Below are 19,096 nucleotides of genomic sequence, written 5' to 3' on the forward strand. Positions count from 1 at the left end.
ACTCCAGAGAGAATCTCCAAAAATTGGATGTCCAAGAGTATGCAAAAGATGGGCACCAACCTTCCTCAAATTGCTCAAAAGAAGAATTTCCGAAACTGCCCCTGCAGGAGGTTGCGCGACCCGCGTGCTCTTGCGCGGGTGGGTTGTCTGGGTGGTCCCTAGATGTAGCATCTTTGAGGTTTTGGGCCTCCATAGCTTAGCCCACTTGGCCCAGGTCGAATCCAATCACCTCCTAGCCCATTTTCTTCAAGTTTTTCTTCATTTTAAGCCCAATTTGACCTCTCTAAGTCCTCCAAAGCTCGTGAACTCGCCCGATTAATAATTTTCATACGCTTGAATGTTCCCCTGCATCTTGCAAATTTAAAGTTTAGTTCTCTCCATGTCTTCAAATAATCATCAAGATCACTCCATGCATCATCTCCACTACCCATCAAGCCCAACGTCATTTTTATCTACCAAATCTCATCACCTCCTATACGTCCCGAACACTCCCGCTCCGCTAGACCCAAAAATCTGCAATTATGCTCACAAGATTCGAGAGTACCCCAAATAGTCATAAAATAACAAAAAGGAAAATATGCATGGAAATTATCTAAATTATGAATGAAATATGCTAAAATAAACTATAAAAAGAAGTAAATAAAATGAAGCTATCAATTGCATTCATGGCCCACATACTAGAAAGAGAACCTGAAGCTAAGCAACTTAAGGAGATTCCGGTGGTTCAAAACTATCCCGAAGTGTTTCCGGAGGAATTACTCGGTCAACCCCCTCACAGACAGGTCAAATCTCGGATAGACTTAATTCCCGAAGCCACCGGTAGCAAAAGCACCATATCGCCTCTCACCATCCGAGATGAAAGAACTATCCGGACAACTTCAAGAACTTCTAGACAAAGGGTTTATTCGACCAAGCTCTTCACCTTGGGGAGCTCCAGTGTTATTCGTCAAAAAGAAAGACGGGTCGTTCAGAATGTGCATTGATTGCAGAGAACTGAACAAGTTGACGATCCAAAATCGATATCCCCTCCCTCGAATAGATGACTTGTTCGATCAGTTGTAGGGCGCTTCCTACTTCTCAAAGATCGAAATTCAGTCTAGATATCATCAACTAAGAATTCACGAAGGGGACATCCACAAAACAACATTTAGAACCCCTTATGGACATTATGAGTTCTTGGTCATGCCTTTTGGACTAACGAACGCACCCACTGTTTTCATGGATTTGATGAATAGGATCTGTAGACCATACCTAGACAAGTTTGTGATTGTATTTATTGATGACATACTTGTTTACTCGCAAACCAAAGAAGATCACAATAGACATCTGAAGCTAGTGTTGGAGCTATTGAAGGAGCAGAAATTCTATGCCAAGTTAACTAAATGTAAATTTTGCATTCGGGAAGTACATTTCCTTGGTTATGTGATCAGCGAAAGAGGAATTCATGTAGATCCAACTAAGACTGAGGCAATCAAGAAATGGGAAGCCCCCAAAACCCCGACAAAAATACGACATTTCCTAGGATTAGTTGGGTACTATAGACGCTTCATTGAAAATTTCTCTAGGATTGCTCAACCGTTAACATCTTTGACCCAAAAGGACAAAGAATTTCTCTGCGAAGAGAAACACGAAGAGGCGTTTAAAATCCTAAAAAACAAGTTGTGTAATGCACCAATTCTGGCTTTACCAGAAGGATCAGAGAACTTTATAGTGTATTGTGATGCATCTCATCAAGGACTAGGATGTGTGTTAATGCAAAAAGATAAGGTCATTACGTATGCTTCCAGACAACTCAAACCGCATGAGAAGAATTATACCACCCATGATCTAGAACTAGGAGTAATAGTTTTTGCTCTAAACATATGGAGGGATTATTTGTACGAAACCAAGTGCACCATTTATACCGATCACAAAGATTTTAGCGTATCCTAGATCAGAAAATGTTAAACATGCGGCAGAGGCGATGGGTAGAGTTGTTTAGTGATTATGACTGTGAGATACGATATCACCCAAGAAAGGCTAACGTAGTAGCCGATGCTCTTAGTAGGAAAGAAAGAGTGAAACCTTCCCGTGTGAGAGCTTTGGGAATGGTAATTCAGACAAGCTTGAAATCTCAAATCATTGATGCCCAGGAGAAAGCGTTATTCAAGGAAAATCTTCCAGACAAAACCTTACATGGTTTGGAAGAGAGATTTGAAACCAAACCTGATGGAGTTCATTATTTCAAGGACAGGGTTTGGATTCCAAGGGTTAACGATCTGAGAGACATGGTACTAGAGGAGTCTCATCGATCTAAATACTCAATCCACCCTGGAGCGGATAAGATGTACAAGGATCTTAAAGTGTATTATTGGTGGCCTGGAATGAAAAGGCATATTGCCTATTATGTTGGGAAGTGTTTAACTTGCTCAATAGTCAAAGCTCAACATCAAAAACCAGCAGACTTATTGCAACAACCCGAAATTCCCCAATGGAAATGGGAGCAGATATCCATGGATTTCGTTACCAAACTTCCTAGAACTGCTAAAGGTCATGACTCAATTTGGGTCATAGTGGATCTACTGACAAAATCTGCTCAGTTTCTCCCCATTCGGGATGATTTCAAGATGGAAAAATTGGCCCAAATCTACATCGACAAATTTTTTTCTCTACATGGTGTACCCCTATCTATCATTTCTGATAAAGATAGTCGTTTTACATCGCGATTTTGGTGGATGTTACAGAAGGCACTAGGAACCAAGATAGATTTGAGATAGGCTTACCACCCTCTGATAGATGGGCAAACAGAGAGAACAATACAAACATTGGAAGACATGCTACAAGCGTGTGTCATTGAGTTCAAAGGAAATTGGGATACTCATTTGCCTCTAATTGAGTTTTCCTACGATAACAATTATCACACGAGTATCTAATGTGCTCCATATGAAGCATTGTACGAACGCAAGTGTCATTCGCCCTTATGCTGGATAGAAATCGGAGACAGACAATTGAATAGACTTGAACTTATCCAGGAAACATCTGACAAGATTGCTATCGTCAAAGATAGGCTTAAAGCCGCCAGAGATCCTCAGAAAAGTTATGCGGATAATCGTCGAAAACCATTAGAATTCCAAGTTGGAGACAAGGTACTTTTAAAAGTGTCACCTTGGAAAGGGCTTGTACGCTTTGGTAAGAAAGGAAAACTAAGCCCGAGATATGTTGGACCCTTTGAAATCATTGAAAGGATTGGTTCGGTGGTGTATAAACTCCAATTGCACAAAGATTTAAGCGCCATTCACGACACATTCCACGTCTCTAATCTTAAGAAATGTTTAGCAGATGAAGCATTGATAGTACCCTTGGAGGAAATTAAGATCAATGATAATCTAAACTTTGTTGAGGAATCGATAGAAATCCTTGACAGGGAGGTAAAACAACTCAAGCGGAGTAAGATTCTGATTGTGAAAGTTTAATGAAACTCAAAACGCGGGCCGGAGTACACCTGGGAGTGTGAGGACTTCATGAAGGAAAAGTATCCACAACTTTTCCCACGCGATGACAAACGATGACATAGAATGAATTTCAGGACGAAATTCTTTTTAAGTGGGGGATACTGTGACAACTGTCAATTCAGGTCATTCTTGGACTCATGCATCTTTATAAAAACCATTCATGCACAACATGCCATGGCATAGTAGTATAAATTAGGTCAAAATCTTGCATAAAGTAGGATCAAACTAATATCTAGGACTAATATACTTGACACTTACGATTCTAGTAAGTTGCTTAACTACAATAGGAAACGCCAATACCATAATTAGAATGAAACTTCAAACTTTGTTACAATTGAAAAGGGTATAAAACCCTAAAAATAAATTAAAATATTCTAATTTCATTCCAATATGATAGTGAATATCAAACAATGTTCCAAAAACCCTAAAGAGCCAAAATTCAAATTTATAAACCTTAAAGCTTAAAAACATTATAAAATTGGCTATAAACTTCCTAATATCAAATTTTTGTTAATCAAATTATGCATTATAATCAATGAAATAGAAACCTAAATTATCATACGCTAATCATAATTTATTAGTTAAAAACAAGATTTTTAAATAAATCAACAATTGCCTTAATAAACACTTTTATAAAAATTAGGGTTTTATAAAAATTAAGGAGCGGGTTTTACAAATTTTGAATTTAGGAGAGAGGAGGCTTTAATGCTTACAAAATCCGACCATCCCCTCTCCCCATGCTCTCTCTCTGTTCCCAAAACTCAATCATTAAGACTTATTCCCTACTCTTCTACTTCTCTCTTCACTCTCTCTCACACTCCACCGTTTCAACTCTCAAACTCTCTTCCTCTCTCTCTAAACTCATGAAAATTTTCAGTCAAGAATACCTCTCCACACTCAAATCTTCATCTTCCAAGGCTAATGTTCAAGGTATACATGAAAATCTTTCACCCTTCCTTACTTTTCCTTCTTGTTTTTAAAGGGTTTTCTTGTATTTGTCTTCCTTCTACACCATTCTTTATGAACATTCATGACCATGTTCATGAATGTCGAGTTTGATGATGGTGGTGGTAGGGTTTCACCCATGAACAACATGCATGTTGTTTAATGGTGAAATCCAAGGACCAAAACCTATGTCAAACGCTAAAGTTCGGATTTTTACAAGTTTTAAAGGTTCATACACCTTATGCATTCAAGTATTTCCTTTAAAAACATCACTATGACAAACACATTTCCATGCATGGTCTTTAAACTGTGATGCATGTGATGAACACCAAGCTAAAGAGCTTGATGATCAAAGTACATTGTTAATAGTGCATGTAAATGATTTTGGCTATAAAAATATCTAAAAGTTCTTTTCGGTTCAAATTTAAACTTTTCCAGATTTCCATTAAGGTAATATGAACATCTGGAAAATCCCAAGAGTTTTTATCATTTCCTTGATTTACTAAAATTGTTGGATGAAAACAAGGGCATAAATCACATAAAATACTTCCAGAGGTCTATAAATCCGGAATAAATTCGTGGATGACCCCTATGGTGAATAATGACCTCTCATTAAATTTCATCGATTTATGTTGCTGTTTAGTATGACTTTCGATTTTCTTTTTGTTTGGGTGCAATAAATCACAAAGCCACTTTAGAGAGTGTGAAAATTGTATCTAACAATTTGTGCAGCTCGTACCTGTGGTGGGAGACTCAAAAAAATATTTTCAGAATTTTTCATCATTTATTTTGATTTTTCCCAATTTTTTGCAATCATAATGGCCTAAAAAAATGGAAAAGTAGTTCTGATTATCCAAAATTCATGAACATTTACCAGAACGTCTAGTTGAACATTAGGAGGTCACAAACAAATTTTGATAATTTTTCTCTACTGTATACTATTTTTCCCGTATTTTCTAAGGTCAAATACACTTAAATACTCTTAAATACACATAAATACCCAAAACCGGATTATACAATATGAAAACCACTTTTTGTATTTTTTTCCAGATTACTTACACTGTAAATGATGTTACAAAAAATTTTGGTAATTTATTTTAACTGTTTGTTATTTATTCTTTAATTAATGATTCTTTAAGGGGATAAAACAAGGAAAAATAGAAATACCTACTAAAAAATATCTTTTATATTTTTCCCAGCCTAGTTTTGTATAATAACAGTTAACTAAAAAGTTTGGGTAATTGTGGAAACTGTTTCCTTTTTATTTTAATTTTTATTGGAATAAATGCTTAAAAATCATAAAATATAAGTAAACAGCTTGAAAATCCATTTTTATATTTTTCCCAGCTTACTAATGTGTAGTAACAGTAAAATAAAAAGTTTGAGAATTTTTATACTTTGAATGCTATTTTTCGTGAATTTATGTTATTATAGCTAAAAAATATGGAAAATAGTTAACCATATCAAAAATCCAAGGAAAATTTTCTGGAAAACCTCTATTGTATTCAGAATGAAAATACAAGGTTTGACAATTTTTGAAAACTGTTTGATAATATTTTACATTTTTAGGAATTTAAAACACCTTTAAATAAGTTGAAACACCCTTAAATTTATATTACTAAATCTGGAAAATTAATATCCGAAAATTGTATTAATCGCATGACTTGTAGAATTTCATCATTTCAGAAAATGTGTAACCAATTAATATAAAATCCAATATTATAACATAAATTGGCATTTCACTATATGTAGAGTTTAGTATATTAGCATTAGATTTCGACATGGAAACTCATTAGTGTGTGTTTGATGTTGTAGGATCCCGGTATTAAGACGTTGGTGTATTCCGAGGCACCACTTGTATCTACTTGAAACATTGTGAGTATTCACGCACTCCCTTATTTTCAGTTTTTATGTTTTGGGGTGGAAAAGCATGTCGAGAAAAACTATTAATTGCATGTATTTAAATTGATTTGTATAAAACATGATTGCTATTGTATTGCTATGTCTCTCTATGTATGTCTATGCAACATGGAGCGTGAGAACTTATCATACTAAGGCCATTCCCTTATCTTTAACCATTAACTCTTTGAGCCAATGGTGATTATGGATAGCGCTATTAGGAATTAACAACTCCTCACTCGCCCTATTGCTTGAGTGCATGATACCATATTCATCTACGGAACGATAAGCATATATCTCGATAGGGCTTCAGTCATAGGTTTGGTTGAGATTCATTGTTTGCTCATACACATACAAACTCGTTTCTCATTATAGCAATAAACTTGTTATGAATAATAGCAATCAACTTTGTTTCTCATTAAAGCAATGTACTTGTATTTGTGACAAGCCATATTCCAAATCTTGATTTTATAAACTTGTGAACTCACCAACTCTTTTCATAGTTGACGCTCGTTTTACATGCTTTTTCAGGAAATAATTAGTAAGTGGATATAAAGATTCATCATCATAGAGCATGTTGCATCGTGTTGGAGTTATTTATGACGTTATATTTTGAATAATGTTATTTTGGGAAAAACTTGTACTGGTTTCTTTTAAGCTATGCGTTGTAAACTTTTGAATATTGCTATGGTGATGTATCTTTATCTTTGGTAATGAAACCGTTATCACTGTCATATCTTGTGTTTCCGCTTTAGCCGGGTGTGACAGTTCCTCGCATGGTTTTATGCTTCGTCGAGGATCATGTGGAATGCCCTTGGCCTTGGTAGTGTGCTTGGCCTTGCTGCTTCATTATACTTTGGGCAATTCTTTGAAAGTTCCCCCCCCCCCCCCCCCCCCGCCCGTTCTTTACATTCATAACACAACCTCTAGTTGGATGTACACTTATTGGCGTAATGCCCAGACTTTCCACACACGAAACATGCCACCTCCTTGCCACATTTTCCAAAGTGTTTCTTCTTGCATTTATCACACCACCTTGCTTCACCTCCTTCTCCTCCTCCAAGCTTTGATAATTTTCTCTCCTTGTTGGACCTTGTAGATCCTTCAAACTTCCGCTTCTCTCATGTCTTCTCTTTTTCTAGACCCTTTTCTCTTATCTGGGTCTCTACGTTGTTAGCTGCCCTAAAAGCTGTTTTCAAGGTAGTTGCCATTTTGGCCATTGGGCCAAAGTCAGTGGACAATCCGTTAGAAAATCTATGAATCTTGGAGAGTTCAGTGGGCACCATGTAGGGAAATAGCTTCATCCTCTCGATGAATGCGGTGGCGTACTCATCAACACTCATCTTCCCTTTCTTTAGGTTTTGAAACTCGTTGTTCAGGTCTATCAGATCTATCTCCGAGCAGTACTGCATTTTCAACTGTTCCAAAAACTTTTCCCATGACATCCTTAAGGCTTCTCCTCGTGGCATCGTATCTTCCAATAGCTTCCACCAGCTCAAGACTCTAGTTTTCAGTTGTCTTACAGCGAAGACAGTCTTCTGTTTCTCGCTACAGTCGCAGCTCTCAAACACCATCTCCATCTCGGAGATCTAATCCATAATCTCAACAGGCTTTGGGCTTCCTGAGAGTCTTGGTGGTTTCGCACCCAAGAAATTCTTGTACATTCGCCCATTCTTGTTGTTTCTCCTCTCGGGTCCATCCCTTCGTTCACCTTGAGTCCCCACTTGACTCACTTGGTGGCTGTAGCTCCCTTCCTCCGATTGCTCGGGAATCAGCTCGGGTTGCTCAATGGGCATAGTAGGTTCGTCCCTATTCAACATCCGCCTCATTTCTTCCCTTTGTTCAACCAACATAGTGCAAATCATGGCTTGTACTCCAGCCATGCTGATTGGCTCGGGTACATCTTCTACTACAATAGGTATTTGCTGAATCACCAGGGGTTGATTCCTATTCCCATTTTCATTCCCAGCTCCACTGCGGGTTCTTTCCATTTTGATCTCTACACTGAATAAGGTGCATCTAGATCTTAATTTAGGATTGACGTCTTAAATCATCCTTATCACTCCGAAACGTTTATATGATAATTCTAATATCGTAGTTAAACACTTAGAATCCTAAACACATAAGGTTTCCAGATCCGGTCGGCAATAGACCATAGATCCGATCAAGCTATAGCATAAACCATAACAAATCATTTAGCACATAAAAGCAATTTAGGCATCATTCCCAAAATAAGCTAGTGCTCACACCTTACAATCATCACTTACCATTCTAAGTTTAAGTCTAGAAATAAATCAATATTCCTAGTTCGCTTAAACTAATGCTCTGATACCAACTGTGATATCCCCATTTTTCAAGGCCAGAAAAGACTGATTTTGTTTATGCTTTGTAAAAAAATTAGAGTACTTATTTTCATAAAAATGTTGCGGAATTTGTTAAAAAAAACGATAAATACGTTATCAAAACATTTTCGAAAAAACGTATTTTATTCATTTTAAAACGTTTGGGATGTCATCGTCAATACAGAAACATAAGCATAAATAGAGCTTACATTTATTTACACTAGTGATCTACAACTCTTTAATCTCTCAGTGTAATGTGACTTCATATCAACACCTGTGATATAAATAAACTGAGTGGGTCATCTTGGGAAACCTGGTGAGTACATAGGGTTTTCAACCCACAATAATATAATTATTATATTTAAACAGTCAAACAATCAACCCAATTACCCATCCCCATTATATTCTTTAGTCTTAAGGATCTACCCTAATAATTAGCTATTCCTCGTTTATTTATTCGTAAGGATCATCCTAAGGAATCGGCACGAAGTCCATCGTTACCAAGGCTTATAGATTATATCTGGTGAACACGTAGTCCAAAACATATGGTAAAACACTTAGTTAAAAAGTAGCTAGTGAACACACTTAGTTCAAAATACCTAGTAAACACACTCAGTTCAAAACACCTAGTGAACACACTCAGTTCAAAAATACCTAAAGAGCACCTAGTTCAAAAACACCTACAGGTTACGAGCCTGCTAGCATTCCACTGGACTATCTAGTATCGTACATGGTCGTCATCTATACTCCACTAGATGACTGGATCACTGTCAACATTGATGTCTCCCATCATGTTATCACACAACAACTATTTCATCTACCAATGTTTTACCCAACACATTTTGTAGATATAAAATACATATACAGTTTAAATCATTTAAAACATGTATAAAAATCATTCACCCAACATAGGCAACAAGTATTCAGACAATATGCACACATAGCACGTAATTTATAAAAGTACTTCTTATCTCTATGTAAGATGAAAAGGGACTATGCACTCACCTGATACGGTGGTGACTCAGTACTCGGACAACACTTCGTTACTCTTAAAACAATTTCCCTCGACAAAACCTAGTATCATTACCACTGGGGTTTACCTCAGTATTTACCGGGACTAATTTAATTGTCTAATTGTTATTATTATTATTATATAAGCGTTAAAAAAAACTATATAACTCGTAATAATAGCCCAAATAATTATTTTAAGGTCCTAATAATGTTACTATAATTAATTAGAAGGTATATTAAAAATAGAGTAGGCGTAGCTCACTTACAGCGGGTTTTATCGAAAACTGGGCTTTGCTGGAGCAGCGTTCCCGAGCCGAAAGCTCCTCCTCTCGAAGCTTCCCGATGCTCCGGGACTTGCTTCTAACACCTTGGAGGTGCTAGGGAAAAACCTTTAAGGTTTGGGGGTATTTGGGAGGAAACAAGTGGAAGGTTGTGAAGAAAATGGGAGATTTGCGCCTCTATTTATAGGCTGCCAGCGCCAAGTACGCCGAGCGTACTAAAAAATTACAGTAAGTGTAATGGTTACGCTAAGCGTACTCAAAATTACGCTGGGCGTAATATGCCACGTGTCACCATCTGGTGGCTGGCCTTGGGGAGGAAGCAACGGTTGTGATCGCACCACGTCACCCAAACTCGCACAACACCCTCCCGACTTAGAAAAATCATAACTTTTGCATACGAGATCCATTTTCGACGTTCTTTACATCCACACGAGGGAGGGAACGTACTGTACAACTTTCGTTTAGACTCTGTCGGCTAATTTTGAGTTTATTTTAAATTTTATATTTTTAACACGCCGGGACATGATTGGTCCGTTAAAAATTCATAACTTCTTCATCCGACGTCCGTTTTCGTCTATCTTTTTATTGTTACGCTACAAATAATGAGGTCTTCAATTGTCATTTAGGTTGTGTCGACTAAAAACCGCTCGATCTAATATTCGAATTTCAGGTTGTACACCGCTAAGCGGACACTTCGAAAAATATAGCTTCTTCATACGAAGTCAGATTTGGGCATTCTTTTTATGGACGCTCTCGGTTTAATGTATTCTATGACTTACATTTAGATTGCTAAGGCTAAAACTTGATCTATCATAAATTCACTATTTACGCTTCCCGGTGTCGTGCCGATGCTGTCGCGAAACTTTGACGGGTCATAACTGTTGGGTTATGAGCATTCTAACACTCCTAAGTGTACATGCAACCCTAAATACCTTGGATCTATGTTTTCTCTATTATACATGCAAATATGAATATCCAAGGTATTATCCTAAACTAGCATACACAACAATCAATATAACAAGATAAAATACATACCTCTTTGATGGAGCTTGTCTTCATGAAGGTTGAGTGCCTAGTGCGCCAAGTGTGACACCTCAAATGGTTCACACAACACCATAAGCACTTGGAATAACTTAGAGAGAAATTAGAACACTTCATGAAATCGTCTAGCCCTCATACACATACATAGTCACGATTTCTTGAGCCATGGGTTTCTTTTATATGGTGGCTATTAGGGTTACACCATGTAACTCATGACTTTACCCATTCCTTATGCTCCATGGATTTTAACCTCCATGGAGTATCCATGGGTCACCCCATGGACTTAGTCCAACATAAGGAATATTGGATCACAAGCCCACATATATAAGAATGAATGATTTACACAATCAACCCATATATTTAATTAGTCTCCTATTGATCACTTAATTAATTCCAAATTAATTCTTGATCAATACTAATTAAATAACCTTATTAATATATTAGAACTTATAATATATTAACAAACCTTAAGTGTTATTTCTCTCATTTTAGTCTATCCAAGTGCATGATGCCATGCAACCCAAATGGACCATGCCGGGTCGGGTCAAGTTTTACCAATTATAGTTATGGACTTAGACATTAATCCAACAGTCTCCCACTTGGATAAGTCTAAAACTATTATTGCGTATGACTTTAGGAACCAACTGGCAATCGTAGCTCTCAAAAGCTTATGTCGAACTCTGACCTTGTAGATGAACTCTGATCTTTGTCAATGACTTGTCCATTAGATAAGGGATCATATATTCCTCCATTCTAGATATCATATGGACTGAGACATGGATTATAATCATTCTCTCTGTCCATTTGTTGTTTCCCGATTTCCGATTTATGACGACTGACTAATTGAACAAATCAAATCAGTCCTGGCCCGGCCGAGCACTTCCATTTTTCATCATCAAATCATCGAGGGGCCCACATATATCGCTTTTATCCCGAAGGTAAAAGGAATGGATAAACTTCGACTCATATGGCTTATTCTACTACTTGTTGAATCATACACAAAGACACGTTTTATAACATCGAGTTACCAATGCGTTTCGTGTAATCAACGTACTATCAACTCATAGTAACAACTCATATCTCTAGGTTTGAAGAATATAAGATATTATCGTCTCATGATCACTCGTGATAAAATCCATGAAGCGATTCCAATGAGCGCGGATTGAATCCAATACTCAGAACTTATGAGCACTCATGAGTGTTGTAGCCCTTTGTCCAACACCTTAGACCTCTACAAGCCAACCCATGACAGACTTAATTCATATCTACTTCCAACATATGACCGACTGTGGATGGTTTGAATAACTTAGTCATTCCGGAAGAATAACCTAGTTTATTCGGGAAGTCAAAACATGCAAAGTGAAACACAATAATAATTGAATCCAATATGGTCTCAGAACTTATGAATATAAATAAAACACCTTTTATTTATCACCATATGATTACACATTATTCATTGCATACTGTTTTAGCTATCAACTTTATTCTTGAATTTAAAACAATAGTTGTCCCATGCTCCAAGCATGTACACTATGTTTTCTAAACACTAGTCATGCCATACACCAAGTGTGCATACTATGTTTGTCTATGATCTTTACTTTGTGAACTAGATCAATTGAACATAACTTCAATGATTCTCTTTTCACACTCCCAAATCCTTACTGCAAATGCAAGAATTCCAAATTCATGTCATTTACTGAAATCTGTTAGATTCTAAACTTATATGCATTGATCCTCTTGTAATGATTATGCACAAAGTCAGAAAGACTTAACAACAATCATTACAGAGCATCCCAAAGGAGATCAAGTCCTTGGAACCATCCTTCTTTCATTAAGTTTCCTTAATCTTACACAGATTGAAAATTCTAACTTTGAAACATTTCCAGATTCCATTTCGACTATCACTTCTGAACAAGAGTTGCCTCCTTACAGATTATGTCAATATGGTCCTTCCAGAATTATCAATATACTTCCAACTGTCCTTGAGCAACCAATCTTTGGTAACCCTTAGATTGTCCTCGACAATTGTTTAATCATTTTAGTCATATCCAGTTCTAACCCTTTTCCCTTCTTAATGCCCCAGGCATTTGGAAACATTTAGAAAGGATGAATATAGCACATGTAATCGATCCTATATCCGAAGCATATGGGACACGATTCATGATGTCTCACATAAAGACTAAACCAGTCTTTTGCTATAACATTTCCATTTCTATTTGCCAAGTTCTCATAATTCAGATTATGAAAAGGGATGCCGTAATCATAATCAAATTTAAGAACGCAAATAATGGACCCATATACAGAATTTCCTTATGTTGAGCCATTCCAACATGAAATTCATATATATCCTTGACTAAATGATTAAAACCTCACGATCTAAGCTTATAGATTTGAGATGAAGTATAATTTCCTCTCCCTTAATTATAGCAAAACAACTTTTTCCCAGTTGAAACTTTTGTTTTTCTATAATTAACATTGCTAGCTTGCAATACTTATCGTAATTATCATGCTCCCACTAACATGATGATTATTAGCATAACAACTTATGCTCCCACTAGCTTTGACATGTACTCAGAAAGCTCGACTTCTAGAAATCAATACTTTATTGACTTTCTGAAGTTCAGATTTCTGATACTAGATTGTTTTGATAATACTTTATCAAAAACATACACCTTCCCTTAGATAGCTCATGGGTGTGTCAAAACAATTTTAAGAACTATGAAAAGGGATGTCGTAATCATAGTCTTGATCGTTTTGACCTTTGCCATTTCTCACAAGTCCAAGTTAGTGTGCCGGTAAACCACACACGCTCCACTAACGACTTTGAGAATGCAAATATCCCAATTACTATCTAGCTAAAATCTACTTAGTGGAAGTGTTTCCTTACCATCATTTTCATGAATCGGAGAGAAACCTTATGACACTTAGATTTAATGGTGTATGAGTTCTTATCCATGTGAATTTTCATAACCATAGTCACAAGACAAGAATAATGACAAATCCAAAACCATATGGATTGAACTCAATCTTAATTTCTTGCCACCTGGCAGCTCAAGGGCCTACCATTGCTTCCAAGTTGTTGTGCAACACATTGAGAACTCTAAGAACTCATATGCAAAGCCAACTTTAACTAGAATGGGCACAAAATATGTCAACACGATAGGTTATAAACCTCAAGTCGTGTGCTAGTGAAGAACTTCAGGTTTCATTCTTGATTAGTTCTTGAGAATTTCAAGACCTTTAAGACTCCCACTGTCCTCTTGACCTATAAGACTCCCTTGTCAAACATCCAAGAGATAGTGCGGATTCTAATCAAGACAAACACTTCACACAATTGGCCTAAGTTGGTCTTTGTTTTATCCAAAACATCACAACTTACCAATTTCAAATGTACAAGAGTAGAAAACTTTTACTCTTGCATTTGTCAAGTGTTTTAAAACTTCTTTAAGACATGTCACTCATAGTTACAATCTTGGAGTATTACTCTAAGACTTGTATTGGAACTAAGTATGACTCATCTTCTTGATTTAACCATTTCAACAATTCAAGATCCCTTCTTCTTAGTCATAAGAATGAACTAAGACTTCCTTAGAGAACTAATTTTGATATGGTTTCTTAATCATTAAGTTGATCACAAAACTGATACTAAAGTACTCTCCCATCTTTTCAGATTTGAGATCTTTTATCCTTTTGCCTAACTTGATTCTCCTTATTCGCTCTGCCTTACATTGGAACATTTTCCAACGTCTCAGAGTTACACTTAAGCTTGTAAGTATAATCATATTTACTGAGCTTTAGTAAACTATGAAGAATAGTCTTATTAATCTTTTGTGGTGGACTTAATCAGTGCACATGACTATGTACTCGATCCCTTAGTCCATTACTTGACTCACACATCCATGTGAATAAGTAATTAGTCTTAATTTTTCCAATACTTGAAAGTTCTCATTCATCATGCTATACAACTCGCATGATTCCAAGTCCCGGTCCAATTGGGACTTTGGATGATGAGAATCTTTCCTTATTTGGTAAATTTATACATTACCACAAATGAAAGAATCAATTTCATATTTCCACTCTTGCTATTAATGGAATCATATAAGCAACAATTTTTCCTCAAATGCCATTGTAAGGATATTTTAAAATAAATAAAATCAAAAATTTCTTTTATTTTAAAACTATGCGGAAAACTTATCCTTACAACCCATATGAAAACTTGTTGTTATCTATTCCTAAGCAATATCTCATAACTCCTAAGAAGTAGCTCAAGAATCCGATCTTCAAACTACGCGATACAAATCCATCTACGCGATCAGATTCAGCATATTCTTTCTTTAAGTTCCTTTACTTTTCTTTGATTCTTAAAACATTACCATGTGACCCAGTCACATCATGTATCAGGAATCTCAGAATAGAAACTTAACAGACTTAGATAGTGGACTTTACCTGAAGTAGAGTCAAACTTATTGACTTTAACATCCTTAGGTAAATTTGGCAGCTTCGCAACTAATGACCCTTCCTTTGGCAATATAAACATATGGGCCCTTTGATAATGGTACACGGGACTATCACAGACTTAGCTTTTCTCTTTACCATTTGTTCAACCGAGTTGACTATGGCCGATCCCTTTCCATTGGGAAGAGAATGCTTTTCTGGATTTCCTGTGTCACTATTGTCAATGTTCATCAAGTTTTGAGGAAGTTGATCTTAGCAAATAGATAAGATCATTAAGGGTCTTGTCATAGTCTGTTTCATAGGTGTTCCAAAAGAACTCACTATGTGACTTAGAAAGTGATTGAACCACCAACTTTCTCAAGACTTTGACACCCTTCTCTCCCGGCTTGTCAATATGTGACTACATCTCCAAGATATAATCACACCTAGACCTTGCCTTGCCAATAGGGCTTAAGTGACTTTGAACTTGTGGGTTGGGGAGAATAATCGGAGGAGGAGAAAGAAGTATGATATCCATGGGACATCATCTTCATTTAGGAAAGCTTGTTTCAAGAGATTTGGGAAGATCATAAATGTCTAAACCAGACATGTTATGGGAGATATTCAAGATAGTTGATCTTAAAGTCCTTAATATGACACCCAATATGAAATATTAAGGCTAGGACCCAACAAACTATTTTATAACTTAGAAGAGGTATGCCGTAATCCAAGCTATAAAACAATTTGAAGGTAGGTGAATGACGATTCACCAATTTCCACCAAGATAAACGAAATGTATTATTAGGTTTTAATTGGATTTGAAACTCCTAGATCTTTTGAGATTCATTGAACTGTTCAATGGCATGTTTCAATCTCGAGTGTGCCCTTCAGGTTTTGTGACTGGGATGCCGAGGATCACAAAACAAGGTGTGAAGTAACCATGCAAATTACTGGGTACCCTTAAGTGTTTATCCCTCAATAGATGTGCCGGTTAACCACACACGCTCCATCGATACTATGATAAACATTAAGTTACCCTTTGCCTACCTTGTTAAATACGAGTTAGTGTGCCGGTTAACCACACACGCTCCACTAACCAACTTAAACAAAGTGCAAAGTGTAATTTCATGGATTAGCACCTTATTCACATTTTCCTAAGTAACTAAGATTGGGAATTATTAAGAGTTTAGTTACTTAGTATTTATCATTAATACTTTTAATGAAGGGAGAGTTATAGTCATGTCAAACCTGTTCGGCTAACGACCCTCCACCAGTCAAGCAAGCAGTGGGTGAGAGTGGACACCCATTAAGTTGCCATTTTATAGGCAACAACCTTATACCCACCTTATAGACCAGCTTCGTGAATGAGGCGTACTAGCGGTAAGACCGACTTTTCTCTTATACATATATATATTATTAACTTATAATATTATAAAGTATAAGGGTTGAATTTTAACTTTTAAAATTCTAAGGGCTAACTTGGAATTAAAGTATTCATAAGAGAAAACTTTACAAATTCCAAAACTTGAGGGCAAGTTTTGAAACTATTCAAAACTAATTAATTCCATAACTTATTTGTTTAAAGTAGTTTTAATCCAAAAACTCTTCAGGTTCCATAACTTGAGGACAAATTATGGAAGACTTTAAACTAATAAAGAATTAACTTTTTCTTTATTTTATAACTTATGAAATTAATTAAGGTTACATTATTTTATTTTATTTTATTTTTATTATTTTTTTTTAATGAAGAGACTCTTCATTTTTGTAACCTTTGCCAACTTTATGAGTTTTATGAGTCTTTAATGTGACTCTTCATGTAACTTGAGGATAAGTTACACAAACACATTTTATACTCAACTCTTAGATTAAAATGGATTGAAAACAACTATTTCATTCAACTTTTCTATTAATCTAAGAAACTCATAAGAACAAGATAATTCAAATCAAACTTTTTCATGCAATTAGTCTAACCTTTAAACTAATACAAAACATGAATCTATTGACAATTATCTTTGAAAATGGATTAGCATGAACATTACCACATCAAAAAACAAGTTTATAAGTTCAAAAACAACTTAGGGTAATGTTCCTAGTCCATTTCTAGCCAAAAACCTCGAAAATATGCTGTCTGGGGTCCAACTCGTCGAGTGCATGAACACAACTCGACGATTTGGATGCATTTTTCCTTGGACTCGTCGAGTCCCTTCATGGACTCGGCGAGTCTGCTGGGTTGACAGCACCAATTTCGATTTTTCAGCTTCTATTGCAGGTATAACAAGAAAACAAGCCTAGGCTCTGATACCACTGTTGGGTTATGAGCATTCTAACACTCTTAAGTGTACATGGAACCCTAAATACCTTTGATCTATGTTTTCTCTATTATACATGCAAATATGAATATCCAACGTATTATCCTAAACTAGCATACACAACAATCAATATAACAAGATAGAATACATACCTCTTTGATGGAGCTTGTCTTCATGAAGCTTGAGTGCCTAGTGCCCCAAGTGTGACACCTCAAATGGTTCACACAACAACATAAGCACTTGGAATAACTTAGAGAGAAATTAGAACACTTCATGAAATCGTCTAGCCCTCATACACATACATAGTCACGATTTCTTGAGCCATGGGTTTCTTTTATATGGTGGCTATTAGGGTTACACCATGTAACTCATGACTTTACCCATTCCTTATGCTCCATGGATTTTAACCTCCATGGAGTATCCATGGGTCACCCCATGGACTTAGTCCAACATAAGGAATCTTGGATCACAAGCCCACATATATAAGAATGAATGATTTACAGAATCAACCCATATATTTAATTAGTCTCCTTTTGATCACTTAATTAATTCCAAATTAATTCTTGATCAATACTAATTAAATAACCTTATTAATATATTAGAACTTATAATATATTAACAAACCTTAAGTGTTATTTCTCTCATTTTAGTCTATCCAAGTGCATGATGTCATGCAACCCAAATGGACCATGCCGGGTCGGGTCAAGTTTTAACAATTATAGTTATGGACTTAGACAGTAATCCAACAATAACTTCATTGTTATAACTCGAATTTTGGCGTTCTTTATATGTACGGAAACCTTGTGACATATACTACAACTTGGTTCAAATTATTTATTCTAAATAATATTTTGTCGAAAATTCATTGTCGACACTTACTGTTTCTAAATTGACAAGCCCAGATATACGGGCGTTACATTAAAGTTAGTAAACAATTTGTAATACATTAAGTGAAAGAATAAAAAAATTGATAAATAACGTGCCACGATGTGGACGACGCAATAATCAGGTTACATAAATGAATACTGACAATATCCTACTTTGTAGAAGACATTTTGTGGTGATGAAGATCCACAACGTGAGGGAAGTATGTTGTCCAATATTATTTATGACAGATTATGCTTTGTCGTATAAAGAAAATGTCACAAAAGATGCCCACGACATGGCAACACATCAGCCGTAAAATTAAGTTACGCCCTTGAATATAATCATTGTATTTCAGCTCTCTAGAAACATATATTAAGGTGCGATTTACATCTAGTTAACCCTCCTGAGATCAATTTTCAATAGATTGAAGACATAGAACTCCAATTTGTTGAATAAATGTATGATTAATCAGTTCT

This window comes from Lactuca saligna, chromosome 1 (genome assembly GCF_052625555.1).
Source record: "Lactuca saligna cultivar CGN05327 chromosome 1, ASM5262555v1, whole genome shotgun sequence".
NCBI classification, from domain to species: domain Eukaryota; kingdom Viridiplantae; phylum Streptophyta; class Magnoliopsida; order Asterales; family Asteraceae; genus Lactuca; species Lactuca saligna.